This window comes from Hypanus sabinus, chromosome 6 (assembly GCF_030144855.1).
Source record: "Hypanus sabinus isolate sHypSab1 chromosome 6, sHypSab1.hap1, whole genome shotgun sequence".
NCBI lineage: Eukaryota > Metazoa > Chordata > Chondrichthyes > Myliobatiformes > Dasyatidae > Hypanus > Hypanus sabinus.
In genome coordinates, this window is record NC_082711.1 from 62626204 (window position 1) to 62641503 (window position 15300).

Here is a 15300-nt window from a genome sequence, read left to right on the forward strand (position 1 = left end):
GAAGACTACCAAGAAAGAATATGAGGTGTGGCTTCTCCAATCTCAATTTGGCTTCAATGTGGCAGTAGAGGCTGTGGACTGATATATAGTTGTGGGAATTGCAAGTGGAAGAATAATAGATGGCCACGGGGAATGTGATGCTCCAATGTCGACTGTTCGTATCCCCCCCCCCCCCCCATTGATGCTGCCTGACCTCCAGCATGTTGGATGTGTTGAATAATGGGTGTTCATTTGTCACCTGGGCAACAAGCAAAAAAATTCCTCCTGTAATTGTATGATTTCCTGTATACTTTGGTTCTGTTTGCAAATTTAATAAATAATGATTTACAACATAATTTAAAAACAGTGTTTTGAAGAATTCTTCCAGGTTTACTAGAAAAAAAAACTAAAAGTATTATTATTTCTTTGAATAAAAAACATTTCAGACAGAGGACTACTTAACACTCAGTAGGATTGCTGGCATGGCTCAAACTACAAAATGGGCTTTGTATGTCATCATATTAGAAACACTTTGGCATCCCAAGTCATTAAACAAGTCGTGTCATTAAGCCACATTCTGCAGGCTAATATTCTTCCAGCCTGGATGCTAAATTCCCAGAACCATACTTCAGCCATGATTGGAAATGTCAGCTTTAGAATTTCCACAGCAATACTAATGCTTAAATGTTCATCCATTTTAGTCGTCATTTCATTTTGTCATATCTTAGGAACTTTTATTGATTCTAATTTCTTAATAATCATTCCCAGATTTTACAACCAGAATTCAAATACCAATTGCATAGGAATGTAGAAAACCTACAGCACAATACAGGCCCTTCAGCCCACAAAGCTGTGCTGAACATGTCCTTACCCTACAACTGCCTAGGCTTACCATAGCCCTCTATTTTTCTAAGCTTCATGTAACCATCCAGGAGTCTCTTAAAAGACCCTATCATTTCTGCCTCCACCACTGCTGCTGGCAGCCCATTCCACACACTCACCACTGACATCTCCTCTGTACCTACTTCCAAGCACCTTAAAACTATGCCCTCTCATGCTAGCTATTTCAGCCCTGGGAAAAAGCCTCTGACTATCCACACGATCAATGCCTCATTATCTTGTACACTCTATCAGGTCACCTCTCAACCTCCGTTACTCCAAGGAGAAAAGGCCAAGTTCACTCAACCCATTCTCATAAGACATGCTCCCCAATCCAAGCAACGTCCTTGTAAATCTCCTCCGTACACTTTCCATGATTTCCACATCCCTCCTGTAGTGAGGGACCAGAACTGAGCACAGTACTCCAAGTGGGGTCTGACCAGGGTCCTATACAGCTGCAACATTACCTCTTGGCTCCTAAACTCAATCCCATGATTGATGAAGTCCAATGCACCCATATGCCTTCTTAACCATAGAGTCAACTTGCATAGCAGCCTTGAGTGTCCAATGGACTTGTACCCCAAGATCCCTCTGATCTTCCACACTGCCAAGAGTCTTACCATTAATGCTATATTCTGCCATCATATTTGCCTAGAATGGTTTGTTTTCACTGTGTTCATTAATTAGCAACATTTTGAGTGCGCATGCACCATCAGGCCAAGTGTGTGAGTAAGGAAGGGAACGCAGGCGGGATTCAGCGGACAGCCAGGTCACCGAGCAGTTAAGAGGGAAAAAAAAGAAATAAATTAGCAACATTTTTGGTTTCCTAGCTACAGGTCCTCCCCAGCTTATGATTGGGTTCCATTCCTGTAAACTATTCATAACTCGAACAGTTCACAAGTCGGAAATGCAGCCACGAAATGATGTTCTGACATAACAGGTTATGATAGGAAATCCATTATGCTAGTCTTTTAAATGTTTCTTTCATATGTATAGGTTGTACATTAATTGGAACTTATAAATGGTATCAAGTTTATAATTTCAAAGATCTGATTTGAAATTTTACAGCCCATTTTGAAGAACCAGAATGAATTGGAAATGTCAGTCAGCTGATTCTCAGCTTGTTAGTTGTTATGTATTTAAGCATAAGTATACCTTCAAGAATGCTGTGTATTATGTGGTTTGGCATGTGATAGTATTGTTCTATTGGATGCTGCTATCCATCCAGGAGTCTGGTAAAAGACCCTATCGTTACCGTCACCACCACTCCAAATAAAGGATATTTGTTTCATAACTCAATCTCAGTTACTTACCTTTGAAAACACCAAATCTAATAAGACTACAGACATCACGTTGTCACAAATGGAAAACTGACAACTCAAAAATAGGCTTTTAAACTTGCACATCTGAGCACCATTCAGCAACAGCCCAGCAGGCTGATTAAAAGAATATTAAACATTTAGTCAATAATGGCGGTTGCAAGTGTTTAATGCTTTCTGAATTTCTTTAATTTGCTGAAACTTAAAGGGAATTGTGTCCCAGTGGCAAAAGGACATTGATTTGAATATCTATCCCCCACACAGGGGTGCTTTAATATTTATTCTCCTTGGAAAGTAGTTTGTTTTTGAGGAAGCACCAATTGTATTTGTACTTGTATTTGATGTAATGTACATGGATGTTTGCAAGAACTTGGATAAAGTCATGTCTGGTTGGCCTATGGGATAAAAGGGTGAGGTGGTAAATAGGATTAAAACTGGATCAGTGGCAAGAAGCAAGACATGGTAGTTAATGTGTGGTTTTGTGTCTGGAAAGATGTTATCAGTAGTTCTCCTACGGACCATGTGTTGCTCCTGTAATCCACATTATTGACTGAGACCTACATTTAGAGCGAAAGGTAGAGAATAATGTAGGTGATAGACAATTTAACAGTAAAAAGTTTCAGAGTGCAGAAAGAGATAGGTGGTCTGGTCAGTTGGGTACAGTTTAGTTTAGAGAAGTGTGAGTTATTTATTTGTGGAATTGCGACACAATAAATAGGAGTTGTGCAGAGGGACAAAAGTTCTCAAAGTTTATGTCCATAGATCCTTAAAACTAGCAGGACATGCCAATGAAGTGGTTAAAATGGTTTATGGAATGCTTTCCTTTATTAATTGAGACACAGAATACAAGCAACCTCAAAGCTATTGTTTGCTTTTGATGATGCTGAGCACTAACCATTACATGCACTTCCCTTTGTGGGAATTGCATGCCAACTCAATGGACTGTAACTAGAAGGAATTCTTTTCACTCCAAACCCATCATACATATCTGCCTTAAGTTTTCAGCAGCAGCCAAGATGCATTCACTATGCAATATTCCTCTGTATCAGCTGGATTTGGTATATGATCCATATGGTAGCTACTGGAATGAAAAATCTATTCATTGACGACATAACTTTAGTGGTCAATCCAGGCACAGATAGGTAACATGGCTTCAAGCAGTGACATGATACAGGATGGATTCTGATGTCATCTTGTTAAAAACAAGGCCCGCAGTCTTGAGTGCTCTGAGCAATGATTAGTAGCCCAACGATTATCATAATGTGTATCAAGATTGGTGGTGATCTCCTGCATGCCACAAATTCACCTACAACTTCTGCTACCAGTCAGCAACTGTGGTTCAGAGGTCAGGCAAAGATTGCATGTGGAGGAGGAGAGCAACAAGAAAGCAATGGCTAGCTTCAAACCCTGGGCAAAATTCTGAGCCAGCTTCAAAATTCAAAGTAAACCTATATCAAAGTATGTATACTGTATGTCACTTTATACTACCCAGAAATACATTTTCTTGCAGGTGTTCACAATAGATACAAAGGAATGCAATAGAATCAATGAAAAACTAAATGCAGAGATGGACAAACAACCAATATGCAAAAGACAAACTGTTCAAAACAAATAAAGCAATTAATTAACTAATTAATCAGGTAATAATATCAAGAAAACCAGTTGTAGAGTCCTTGAAAGTGAGTCCATAGGTTGTGGAATCAGTTTAGTCTTGAGATGAGTGAAGTTATCCATGCTTGTTTTGAGCCTGATGGCTGAAGGGTAATAACTATTCCTGAACCTAGTGGTGTGGGACCCAAAGCTCCTGTACCTCCTTCTCAATGGCAGCAATGAGAAGAACGTGTCAATGAAGTGGTTAAAATAGGTTATGGAATGCTTTCCTTTTAACAGTTGAGACACCTAATATAGGAGAAAGAGCAAATAAGCAACCTTTACGATGGATGCTGCTTTCTTGTAGAGCCCTTGTAGATGTGCTCAATGCTGGGGAGGGCTTTCCCTGTGAATCACTATGCTGTATCCACTACCTATTGTAGACTTTTTTTGTTCACAGGCATTGGTGTTTCAAACAGCTCCATACTCTTGAGATTGCACAGAGAACCTCTGGCAGTGGGATTAGTGTGGAAATTTGCAGCAAATATTTTGATACTTTTGAGCTTGAGTGATGGGAATCAAATTATTCCTGCCTCGTTGACAGCCAAGTGGAACAGTCTTTGTTTTAGTCTTTATCAGGCCCTGTTCCTCACGTCTTTTTCAGTTACATAGATCATTGTTTTGCTGTTGCTTTGTACACCGATACAGAACCAAACATTTCATTACGTCTGGCACCACAGTGCCAAGGTAGCATAGTGGTTGGCACAACACTTACAGCTTGGGGCATTGGAGATTGGAGTTCAATCACGGCTTCCTCTGTAAGGAATCTTTATACATCCTCCTTGTGGAATAATTGGTCCAGTATTCTGTAACTGGTCCAGTAACTGGGAGTCCTCCAGTTTCCTCCCACAGTCCAAAGATGTACCGGGTAGGTTAATTGCCCATTGTAAATTGTCCCCTGATTAAGTTAGGGATAAATTGGGGTTGTCAGGGTGTAGTGTGGCTCCAAGGGCCTATTTCGCACAGTATTTCAAAATTAGGGGTTCCCAGACTGCAGACCCCTTAGATAATGATAGGGGTTCATGGCATAAAAATTTTGGGAATCCCTGCTCTAAATAATTAAACTTTCACCCTGCTATTACTTTCACATTGTCAATCTGACTCTTCTCTTCCTCAACTTCTCTTTCTCCATCTCAGCAGAGAAGCTAACAACAAATATCCATTATAAGCCCACAGATTCCCACAGCAATGGTGACAGTATCTCTTCCCATCTTTCATCAAGTAAGAACTTAATTCTATTCTGTCAGTTTCTCTGACTCCATTGCACCTATTCTGCTGACAATTCTTTCTAAACAGGTTTCTCTTAGATGTCTTTCTTCCTCAACTGCTGCTTTCCTCCACCATAGACTTTCAACCATATCTGTTCTATTCCCTGCACTTGTACTCTCACCCCCTTGTTTCCCATTCCATGCAAAAATAGAATCACCTTTTTCCTGACTTTCTACTCCTCCATAGTTATTGCTATCTTGAATGCAATGCCACAAATTAGTTTTCTAATCACAGGCCACAACAGAGGTAATTTTCTATTTTTGTTACTATAGATGCTGCCTGACCTATAGTTATTTTTGTTTCAAATTTCCAGCAACTGTTCTATATTGTACCTCACAATTTCTTCAGGAATTATTTTTTCTTTTCTGTGGTCCTTCTATATACTGCTCCGTCAGACAGATTAGGTACCATGAACAAGCATTCAACACACCATCCCAGACAATGCTAAACTGTGTGTCAACTGTCTTGATGTTGACCTATCCTAGACCTTTGTTTTCTACATTTCATCCATTCTCTGCAAGTTTCAATTAGATTATTCTCTAAATTGTCCTACTTCTTCAAAAGGTCATCAACCTTGAGTTTTTATTCAGTTTCTCCCTCCCTAGATGCTGCCTGAATACTACTTATATTTTTGGACACGAGTCATTGAATCAAAGAGATCTCCAGCACAGAAACAGGCTCTTTGGCTTACTGTGTCCGTTCCAAGCTTTTTGCCCACCTCAGTACATTAATCCCATTTGCTCACATTGTATCTGTATTCTTCTATAACTTGCTTATTCAAGTACCTGTCCAAGTGTCTCTTCAACATAGTGATTGTATCTGATTCTAACCAGCTCCTCTGTCAATGAGTTACAGATATCAACCTTTCTGGGCAAAAACTTAACCCGTCAAATCGCTTTTTGGATGCCTTGTCATCATCTTTAATCTATACCATCTTTTATTTGCTAACTTAATCATAGGAAGATGTATCTAACTATGTACCATATATAGGCCTCATATTATTTTACATTATCAGGTCACTCCTCAGCCCTGCTTGCCCCTGGGAAAATAAGCCCATCCTATCCAATCTCTTTCCATAACAGATGTCCTCTAATCCTGGTTAATCTCTTCTGCATTCTCTGTGATTAACTACATCATTCCTGGCTGCATGACCAGAACTGCATATAATACTGTACTCTAAGTGCAACCTAACCGGGGTTTTGTAAAGTTGCAACACAACATGGAGTCATAGAATACTACTGCTCTGCAATAGGTCCTTTGGTCCATCTAGTGCAGGCTGACCTGATCTTCTGCCTAGTCCCATCTACCTGCACCCAGACGATACACCTCCCAGCCCTCCCATCCATGTATTGAATCCACATGTGCCTCTCCTGCTAGCAACTCTTTCCACACTCACATCACCTTCTGAATGAAGAGGTTTCCCCTCAGGTTCCCCTTAAATATTTCACCTTTCACCCTAAACCAATATCCCCTGGTTCTTGTTTTCACCATACTGACTTCTATATTCTGTACACTGACCAATGTACCAAGGTACCAAGGTAAGCATGCTACATGCCTTCTTCACCACTCTATCTACCCGTGTAGACATGTGAACCCAGAATCCCTCGGGCTTCTGTTCATCAACAAATCTTAGCAGCTTCCCATTTACTGTATATGCTCTATCCATAAGAGCATAAGAAATAGGAGCAGGAGTAGGCCATCTGGCCCATCAAAGCTACCCCACCATTCAATAAGATCATGGCTGATCTGTCCGTAAACTCAGCTCCATTTTCCTGCCTTTTCCCCATAAACCTTAATTCCCCTACTATGTAAAAATCTATCTAACTGTATCTCAAATATATTTAGTGAAGAAGCCTCAACTGCTCCCCCGGGCAGAGAATTCCACAGATTCACCACACTCTGGGGGAAAAACAGTTTCTCCTCATCTCCATCCTAAATCTTCTACCCTGAATCTTGAAGCAATGTCTCCTAGTTCTAGTTTCACCTACCAATGAAAACAACTTTTCTACTTCTATCTTACCCATCCCTTTCAAAATTTTATCTTTCTATAAGATCCCCTCTCATTCTTCTGAATTCCAGAGTATAGTATAGTATTTGTATAGTATGGTATTTGTATTTGTGTAGTCCAGGCAACATAATTTCTCCTCAGAGGTTAACTCCTTCATCCCTGGAATCAACCTAGTGAACCTCCACTGCACTGCCTCCAAAGCCAGTATATCCTTCCTCAAGTAAGGAGACCAGAACTACACACAGTACTCCAGGTGCGGCCTCAGCAGTACCTTGTATAGTTGCAGCATGACCTCCCTGCTCTTGAATTCAATCCCTCTGGCAATGAAGGCCAACATTCCGTTTGCCTTCTTAATAACCTGTTGTACCTGCAAGCCAAATTTTTGCGATTCATGAACAAGCACTCCCATGTCCTTCTGCACAACAGCATGCTGCAATCTTTCACCATTTAAATAATAATCTGCTCTTCTATTATTCCTTCCGAAGTGGATGATCTCGCATTTACCAATGATGTATTCCATCTGCCAGACCTTGACCCACTCACTTAACCTATCTATACAACTTCCAAATTTTAAGAATCATTATAAAGCAAATCAACTTAGATTTATTACGTCTTTTTTTGATGAAGAAAAACCGGCATGGATTAGAATAGAATTAGATAAGATAGGAGAAAACATACCATAAGATTTTATATATAAATGGGAATCCAAATGGATACGGGAAAAAAAAGAATCTCCTATGTTAAGATACTTGATTGATTTATGGAATAAGGTAAATATGGATGATGAGATAAAGAAATCTTTATTAGCAAAAAGAACTTTAATTCAAAATAGGCTTATTCCTTTTACAATGGATAATAAATTTTTACATAATTGGTTCCAAAAGGCGATTAAATATATTGGTGATTGTTTTGAAGGAGGTATATTGATGTCGTTTGATCAATTAAAAAATAAATATAAAATATCAAACAACACTCTTTTCTGTTATTTTCAATTAAAGGCTTATTTACGAGAAAAGCTGGGTCAAACAATGTTAATGCCAAAACCTAATGAAATAGAAATATTAATTCAAAAAGGAAAAATTAAAAAAATTACATCTTGTATGTACAATTTGATTCAAAAACAGACAATTAAATCAGGAATTCATAAATCAAAACAAAAATGGGAATCTGATTTGAATGTTAAAATTGATGGAAAAAGCTGGTCAAGATTATGTTCTGATAATATGATAAATACAATAAATGTTCAACTTAGATTAGTACAATATAATTTTTTACATCAATTATATATAACACCACAGAAAATAAATAATTAAATTCAAATATGTCTGACCAATGTTTTCGATGTAATCAGGAAATTGGTACTTTTTTTACATTCTACTTGGTCTTGTTTTAAAATTCAACCATTTTGGATAAATCTAAGACTTTTATTGGAAAAAATTACTGGAGTACAACTCCCACATAGTCCAATATTATTTTTATTAGGAGATATTGAAAGGACAATACCGAAACTTAAATTGAATAAGTATCAGAAAAAGCTTATAAGAATTGCATTGGCAGTAGCCAAAAAAGTTATCGCAGTTACTTGGAAATCTGATTTATATTTAACTATGAATCATTGGAATAATAAAATATATAGTTGTATTCCACTTGAAAAAATTACATATAATCTAAGAAATGAATATGATATATTTTTGAAAATTTGGCTCCCATACCTACAAAAGATACGATTAAATACATAGGTCCTTTGAAGATAAAATTATAAAGTAATTGGGGAAAGTAAAAATAAATATTAAAATTATTTTGAACTCCATGGAGTATGTGGGGATCTTCCGATATCCAGGCAATCTTTCTCTTCTTTCTTTCTTTTTTTTCTTCCTTTAGATAAGGGTTAAGGGGGGAGGGTTAAGGGGAGGGGGGGAGGATTAATATTATTTTTCTCTTCGTACTACTTTATCATCACATTTATTCTTTGTAATTTTCTAAAAATTTAATAAATTTAAAAAAAACCTATCTATATCCCTCTGCAGACTCTCCACATCATCTGTACAACTTGTTTTTCCACTCAGTGTCATCAGCAAATTTTGCTCCACTACACTCAGTTCCCTCTTCCAAATCATCAATGTAAAAGTTAAACAGCTACGGGCCCAGCACCGACCCCTGCGACACCCCACTCACCACAGACTGCCAACTGGAGAAACACCCATTTATACCAACTTACTGCCTTCTATTGGTTAACCAATCCACTATCCGTGTCAATACACTTCCTTCAACTCCATGCATCTGTATTTTATTTATAAGTCTCTTGTGCGGCACCTTCTGGAAATCCAAGTATACGACATTCATCTGTTCCCCTCTATCCTCTGCACTCATTATGTCCTCAAAGAACTCCAGTAAGTTTGTCAAACAGGACCTGCCCTTTCTGAATCCTTGCTGCATTTGTCTAATGCGGGGGTCGGCAACCCGCGGCTCCGGAGCCGCATGTGGCTCTTTTACGTCTGTGCTGCGGCTCCCTGTTGCTTTGGGAAATAATTGGTTGTGGCGACCCTTTTCCTGGCACATCCGAACTGACTCACAATTAGATAGCCTACGGGGGTTTGCGAGCACAGAGCTTTGGAGCCTCTGCGCCATGGGGGGCAGGTTGAGGGAGGCTTAAAAGTGAGGCTGAAGATTTCGAATAAAGTTTTTTCCTTCGACTGCAGTTACCGACTCCGTGTCGTAATTTTAGCGCTGCGTGTAGCACACCGCTACATGGTCAGTATTTAATTAAAATGTATTTTATGTTAGTTTGTTAGTTTTTGAAATGTAAATCTAAATTTGAAGATTATGGTGATCTTGTACAATCTAAATAAGACTTTGTGGCGACCCATTTCCTGACACATCCGAACCGGCTCACAATTAGCCAGCGTTCAGGCTAAGGGAGATAGCCTACGGGGGTTTGTGAGTACGTGTCTTTTGCAGCATCCGCACCCATGGGGGGCAGGTTGAGGGAGGCTTAAAAGCAAGGCTGTTTAGTTCGAATAAAGCTATCTTTGACTGCAGTTTACTGACTGCGTGTAGCACATCGCTACAACGTGTTTTTATCGCTGGCTGTCCAGAGGGGAGGTGCTGAAACGCTTTGTCGCGTGTCTGGAAGAAGTGAAAACTTTCCTGGGCAGCAAAGGGCTCACCTTTCCTGAGCTGGAACAGCCAGAGTGGCTGGAAAAGCTACACTTCATGGTAGACATAACAGCGCACCTGAACACGCTGAACACAGCTCTTCAACAGGGTAAGGACGTAACAGCCCTGCACATGTTGGAGGATGTTTTGGCATTCGAGCGCAAGTTGACGTTGCTTGCCAGAGATTTACAGAAAGGCACATTGTCTCACTTCCCCAATTTGAGAGAGTTCAAAAAAGGTCACGACATGATAAATTCGGAGTATTTACATTGGGCAATCATCGCAATGCAAACATCGTTTGGGAAACGCTTCTGTGAGTTCAGAGAGGAAAAAAACACATTATCCTTCCTGGTCACTCCCCTAAGCATCGATCCATCCCTACTGAATACGACTGCATTGTCAGGTGTGAGTCAACCTGAACAAGGATGATAAATATTTTAATTGCCTATTATTTTACGTATATTCATATGTTTTCATTGTTCAGTGAAATAGTCCTTTTATTTTTCAGGTTGACAGCTGGCTGACGTTATTTTTGGTTTGCTGCTGGCGGCAAATTTAAGTTTGGCTTTTTTCATAAATACAAGAAGGACTCAAATAGACGTTGAGTATTTTACTTAAAAGTAACCTTCAACCCAACGTCTTTTTTTCGGAGGTCAAAATGTTTTTGTTGCATGCAGAAATGTAATTTCGTTTTCTCTGCAGGAGTTCATCAATTTCATAAATGCAACACATTATAGTTTGTTTATACATAGCATAAAGGCAAAACAAAACGTTGTATGCAGTGTTATTTCATTTTAAATGTCAAACGGGTTTTGCAGCTCCCAGTGTTTTCTTTTCTGTGGGAAACGGGTCCAAGTGGCTCTTTCAGTGGTAAAGGTTGCTGACCCCTGGTCTAATGGAACCACTCCTTTCTAAATGTTTCGCTGTTTCTTCCGTAATGACAGCTTCAAGTATCTTCCTGACTACAGATGTTAAGCTAACTGGCCTATAGTTGCCTGTCTTTTCCCTATATCCTTTTTTTAAAAAAAAAGTGGCGTGACATTTGCTGTCTTCCAATCCGCCGGGTCCTGTCCAGAGTCTAAAGAGTTTTGGTAAATGATTACCAACATGTCTACTATAACCTCTGCCAATTCCCTCAGCACCTTGGGATGCATCCCATCAGGACCAGGGGACTTATCTACCTTCAGGCCCTCTAGTTTGCTCATCACTATCTCTTTAGTGACAGTGATTTTATCTCGGTCCTCACCTTCCATTTCATCCATAACATCCTTCTTTGGCACATTAGACGTGTCCTCCATCATGAAGACCGACACAAAATATTCGTTCAAAGCCTCAGCCTTTTCCTTATCACTCAGTATCAATTTCCCCTTATTGTTTTCCAAGGGACCTACGTTGACTTTAGCCGCCCTCTTCTGCTTTATATATTTATAAAAACTCCTGCTATGTTTTTTTTATTTTGTGCTAATTTACTTCCATACTCTAGCTTCCCTTTCCTTATTTCTTGTTTAGTTGTTCTTTGTTGCTTTTTAAAGTTTTCCCAATCCTCCAGCCTCCCATTACTCTTTGCGATTTTGTACTAATGAGTTTTTAATTTGATACTATCGTTTATTTTCTTAGTTATCCAAGGCTGGCTCTCCCCATACTTACTGTCCTTACTTTTGACTGGAATATACTTTTGTTGAGCACTGTGAAAAATCTCTTTGAAAGTATTCCACTGTTCCTCAACTGTCCTACCAAATAGCCTGTGCTCCCAATCCATATTAGCCAACTCCTCCCTCATCCCATTTTGGTCTCCTTTGTTCAAGCATAATACACCAGTTTTAGATCCTACTATTTCATCCTCCATCTGTATGAGAAATTCAATCATACTATGATCACTCTTTCCAAGAGGATCCCTGACTACAAGATCATTAATCTTACCTGTCTCATTGCACAGGACTAGATCTGAGATAGTATTTTCCCTTGTAGGTTCACTAATATGCTGCTCAAGAAAGCCATCACGGATGATTTCTGTGAAGTCCTCCTCAAGACTTCCTTGACCAACCTGATTCACCCAATCTATGTGGAAGCTAAAATCCCCCATGACAACTGCCGTTCCGTTCTTACAAGCCTCAGTTATTTCTTGGTTAATCGCCTCTGCCACTGCAATATTTTTGTTAGGTAGTCTATAGACAACACCCACCAGTGATTTTTTTTTCCCCTTTACTGTTCTTAATCTCTACTCAGATGGACTCAACATGCTGCTCTGTAGATCTTATATTGTCTCTCACAATCACCCTGATCTCAACCCAAATCAAGAGTGCCACCCCACCACCTCCTTTGCCTTCCTGCCTGTCTTTCCGTATTACTTGATGTCCTTGGATATTTAATTTCCAGTCATCTCCACCTTGCAACCAGGTTTCTGTAATGGCCACTAAATCATATGCCTTGGTACTGATCTGTGCCACAAGTTCACTAACCTTGTTTCTAATACTATGGGCATTTAAAGTGCCCTTATACTCATTGTCCTTTTAGAATCTAGTGACCTATGCAATTTTTGCTTTTTACTTTTATGCACTCTACTCTTACTTTTTTTTTCACTAACTCTAGCTTGGGTCTCTGCATCACTTCCCTCTTCTTTTCTGTGTGGGTTCCCATCCCCCTGCCATATTAGTTTAAAACCTCCCCAACAAACACTAGCAAACAATCTCCCTAGGACATTGATCCCATATTTTAAAAAAATACTAAATTCTACTGTCTGACTTTTTGTAAAAGCCAAGACTTTTGTCATTATAAGACCTTAAGATATAGGAGCTGAATTAGGCCATTTGACCCATTGAGTCTGCTCCTCCATTTCATCATGGCTGATCCGATTTTTCTCACAGCCTTAATCACCTGCTTTCTCCTGTATCACTTCATGCCCTGACCAATCAAGAATCTATCAACCTCTGCCTTAAATATACATAAAGACTTGGCTTCCATAACTGCCTGTGGCAAAGAACCCCACATATTCACCACTCTCTGGCTAAAGAAATTACTCCTCATCTCTATTCTAAAAGGATGCCCCTCCATTCTAAGGCTGTGTCCTCTGGTCTTAGACTCCCCCATCAGTGGAAACATCTTCTCCACATCCACTCTATCAGCGCCTTTCACCACTCGATAGGTTTCAATGAAGTCACCCCTCATTCTTCTGAATTCTAGTGAACACAGGCCCAGAGCCATCAAACACTCTTCATATAAGAAGCCATTCAATCCCTGAATCATTTTTATGAACTTCTTTTAAACTCTCTTCAGTTTCAGCTCATCCTTTCTAAGCTAAGGGGCCCAAACTGCTCACAATACTCGAAGTGAGAACTCACCAGTGCTTTATAAAGCTTCAACATTGCATCCTTGCTTATATATTCTAGTCCTCTTGAAATGAATGCTAATGTCGCATTTGCATTCCTCACCACAGACTTGCCCTGCAAATTAACCTTCAGGGAATCCTGCACAAGAACTCCCAAGTCCCTTTGCACCTCAGTTTTTTGTATTTTCTCTCATTTTGTATTATGCCACAGATAAAGTTCAAAAGGCATGTGTAGTGTTCTCGCACAGGTGTAAAAAAAAACTCTGAACTAAACACCAAGCATAAACCAATCAATGAGGCGGTTCCAGTAAGATTAACCATTTACTGTTCACTCTTCCACATTAACATATAGTGAAAACTTGATAAAACAATACAAAATATATACAGTATTTGTTTCCTTCTTGACATCACATTTATATCATAAATACTTGCAAAAGTAAAACTACAACAACTATATTACATTAAAGTGCAACATAGTCAGAATCTACCTATGCCATCGACTGGTTTTAAATACACTTCAACACAAACTGTCCGCAACTCTTTAAATAACAAAAAACATAAACTTTATCAACCGTCATTACTTTTAACAGAATCGGCGTTAACATTTTTAATTCAACATATCGATTATCTCATGAACTTACGGCGTTGCTTCACTGATGTTTCTAGTGCATAGAAAGAAAACTTTTCTCGCGCTGATCCTGCACACATGAGCCCCCTCCTTCCCATTTCTCCAAACCGGCATTTTCCAACAAGTCACGGAGAAACCAGGTGTGACGTCATCGCATGCCGCGCTATATTACAGACAACGAATTTACTTTCAACAACCTTAACTAGAAAACGATAACAAACGAATTACTAAAGCAAAAATATAATAAACTATACAAATGCCTTAAAGGCAACACAGCATGAATCATACCTCCTGTAGTTTCAGCAAATATGACATACTAAACCTTTAACTTTTTAGGAAATATAACAATAACTAAGTAGTTAACAACTAACAAGAAAAAATTGTAATCCTCTAAGTCCAGCCATCCTGATAGAAGAGCTGGACTAGAGAGTTTAACTCTGGTCAAGGCCAATATATTTATATTAAAATGGTTCAATTTCTTTTAAAATTCATTAAAGTAAAGGCAGAACTAAATATGATAATTCAGCACGCCAGGAAACAATGTTCATTTGTGCTTCTTAATCAACATGTGCTACCTAATTGTCCCTACTTGTATTACAGTTTCTGATATGCTACTCTTCTAATCTAAATAATTCATCATCTGACTTTGAATCTGAAACACTAACACTTTTCATTCCAAAGGCATTTTAAGCTAGCATTGCTACAAAACAGACACCTATTAACTACAGAAAATAAAGGATTAAAATGTCTAAGAGGCGGTGTGTGGAGTTAAAAATCAGTCAAACGATCAGATGCACAACACCATTTTCCAGGAGACCGAAGCAAACCATGGAAACTGGTAAAGTATTGCTTTCAAACTCATCTTAAAGTCTGACTGGATGCTTGAAAATGCTTCAATGCAACTAAATGATTTGATATGTTTCTAATACTACCTTCTTCCAATCTGCATCTGTTATATCAACAATTTATCTCAAAATTAACTGGCAAATAAATATAACATTTTACGAGAAGAACTTAAAACATTTACTACTATCAGTGGTTAAACAATATTAAAACATCATCAATTCTCTTGATTTCTCGCAAGCTT

At 38.8% G+C, this 15300-nt stretch overlaps 1 protein-coding gene across 2 annotated transcripts in view; it reads right to left on the bottom strand.

Moving 5' to 3' along the window:
* LOC132395525 (transcription termination factor 1, mitochondrial) overlaps positions 1-15300 on the bottom strand; it is a 170228-nt gene that overhangs the window by 140359 nt on the left and 14569 nt on the right. Inside the window, exons 3-4 of one of the 2 annotated variants that reach the window (XR_009512644.1) lie at positions 14227-14415; positions 7941-8979 (exon numbers count right to left, since the gene is read on the bottom strand). The gene's annotated coding sequence lies outside the window, so the exon portion shown is untranslated. Of the gene's footprint in view, positions 8980-14225; positions 14416-15300 lie in introns of those variants that run through there. The other variant, XR_009512645.1, reaches the window with a different exon arrangement.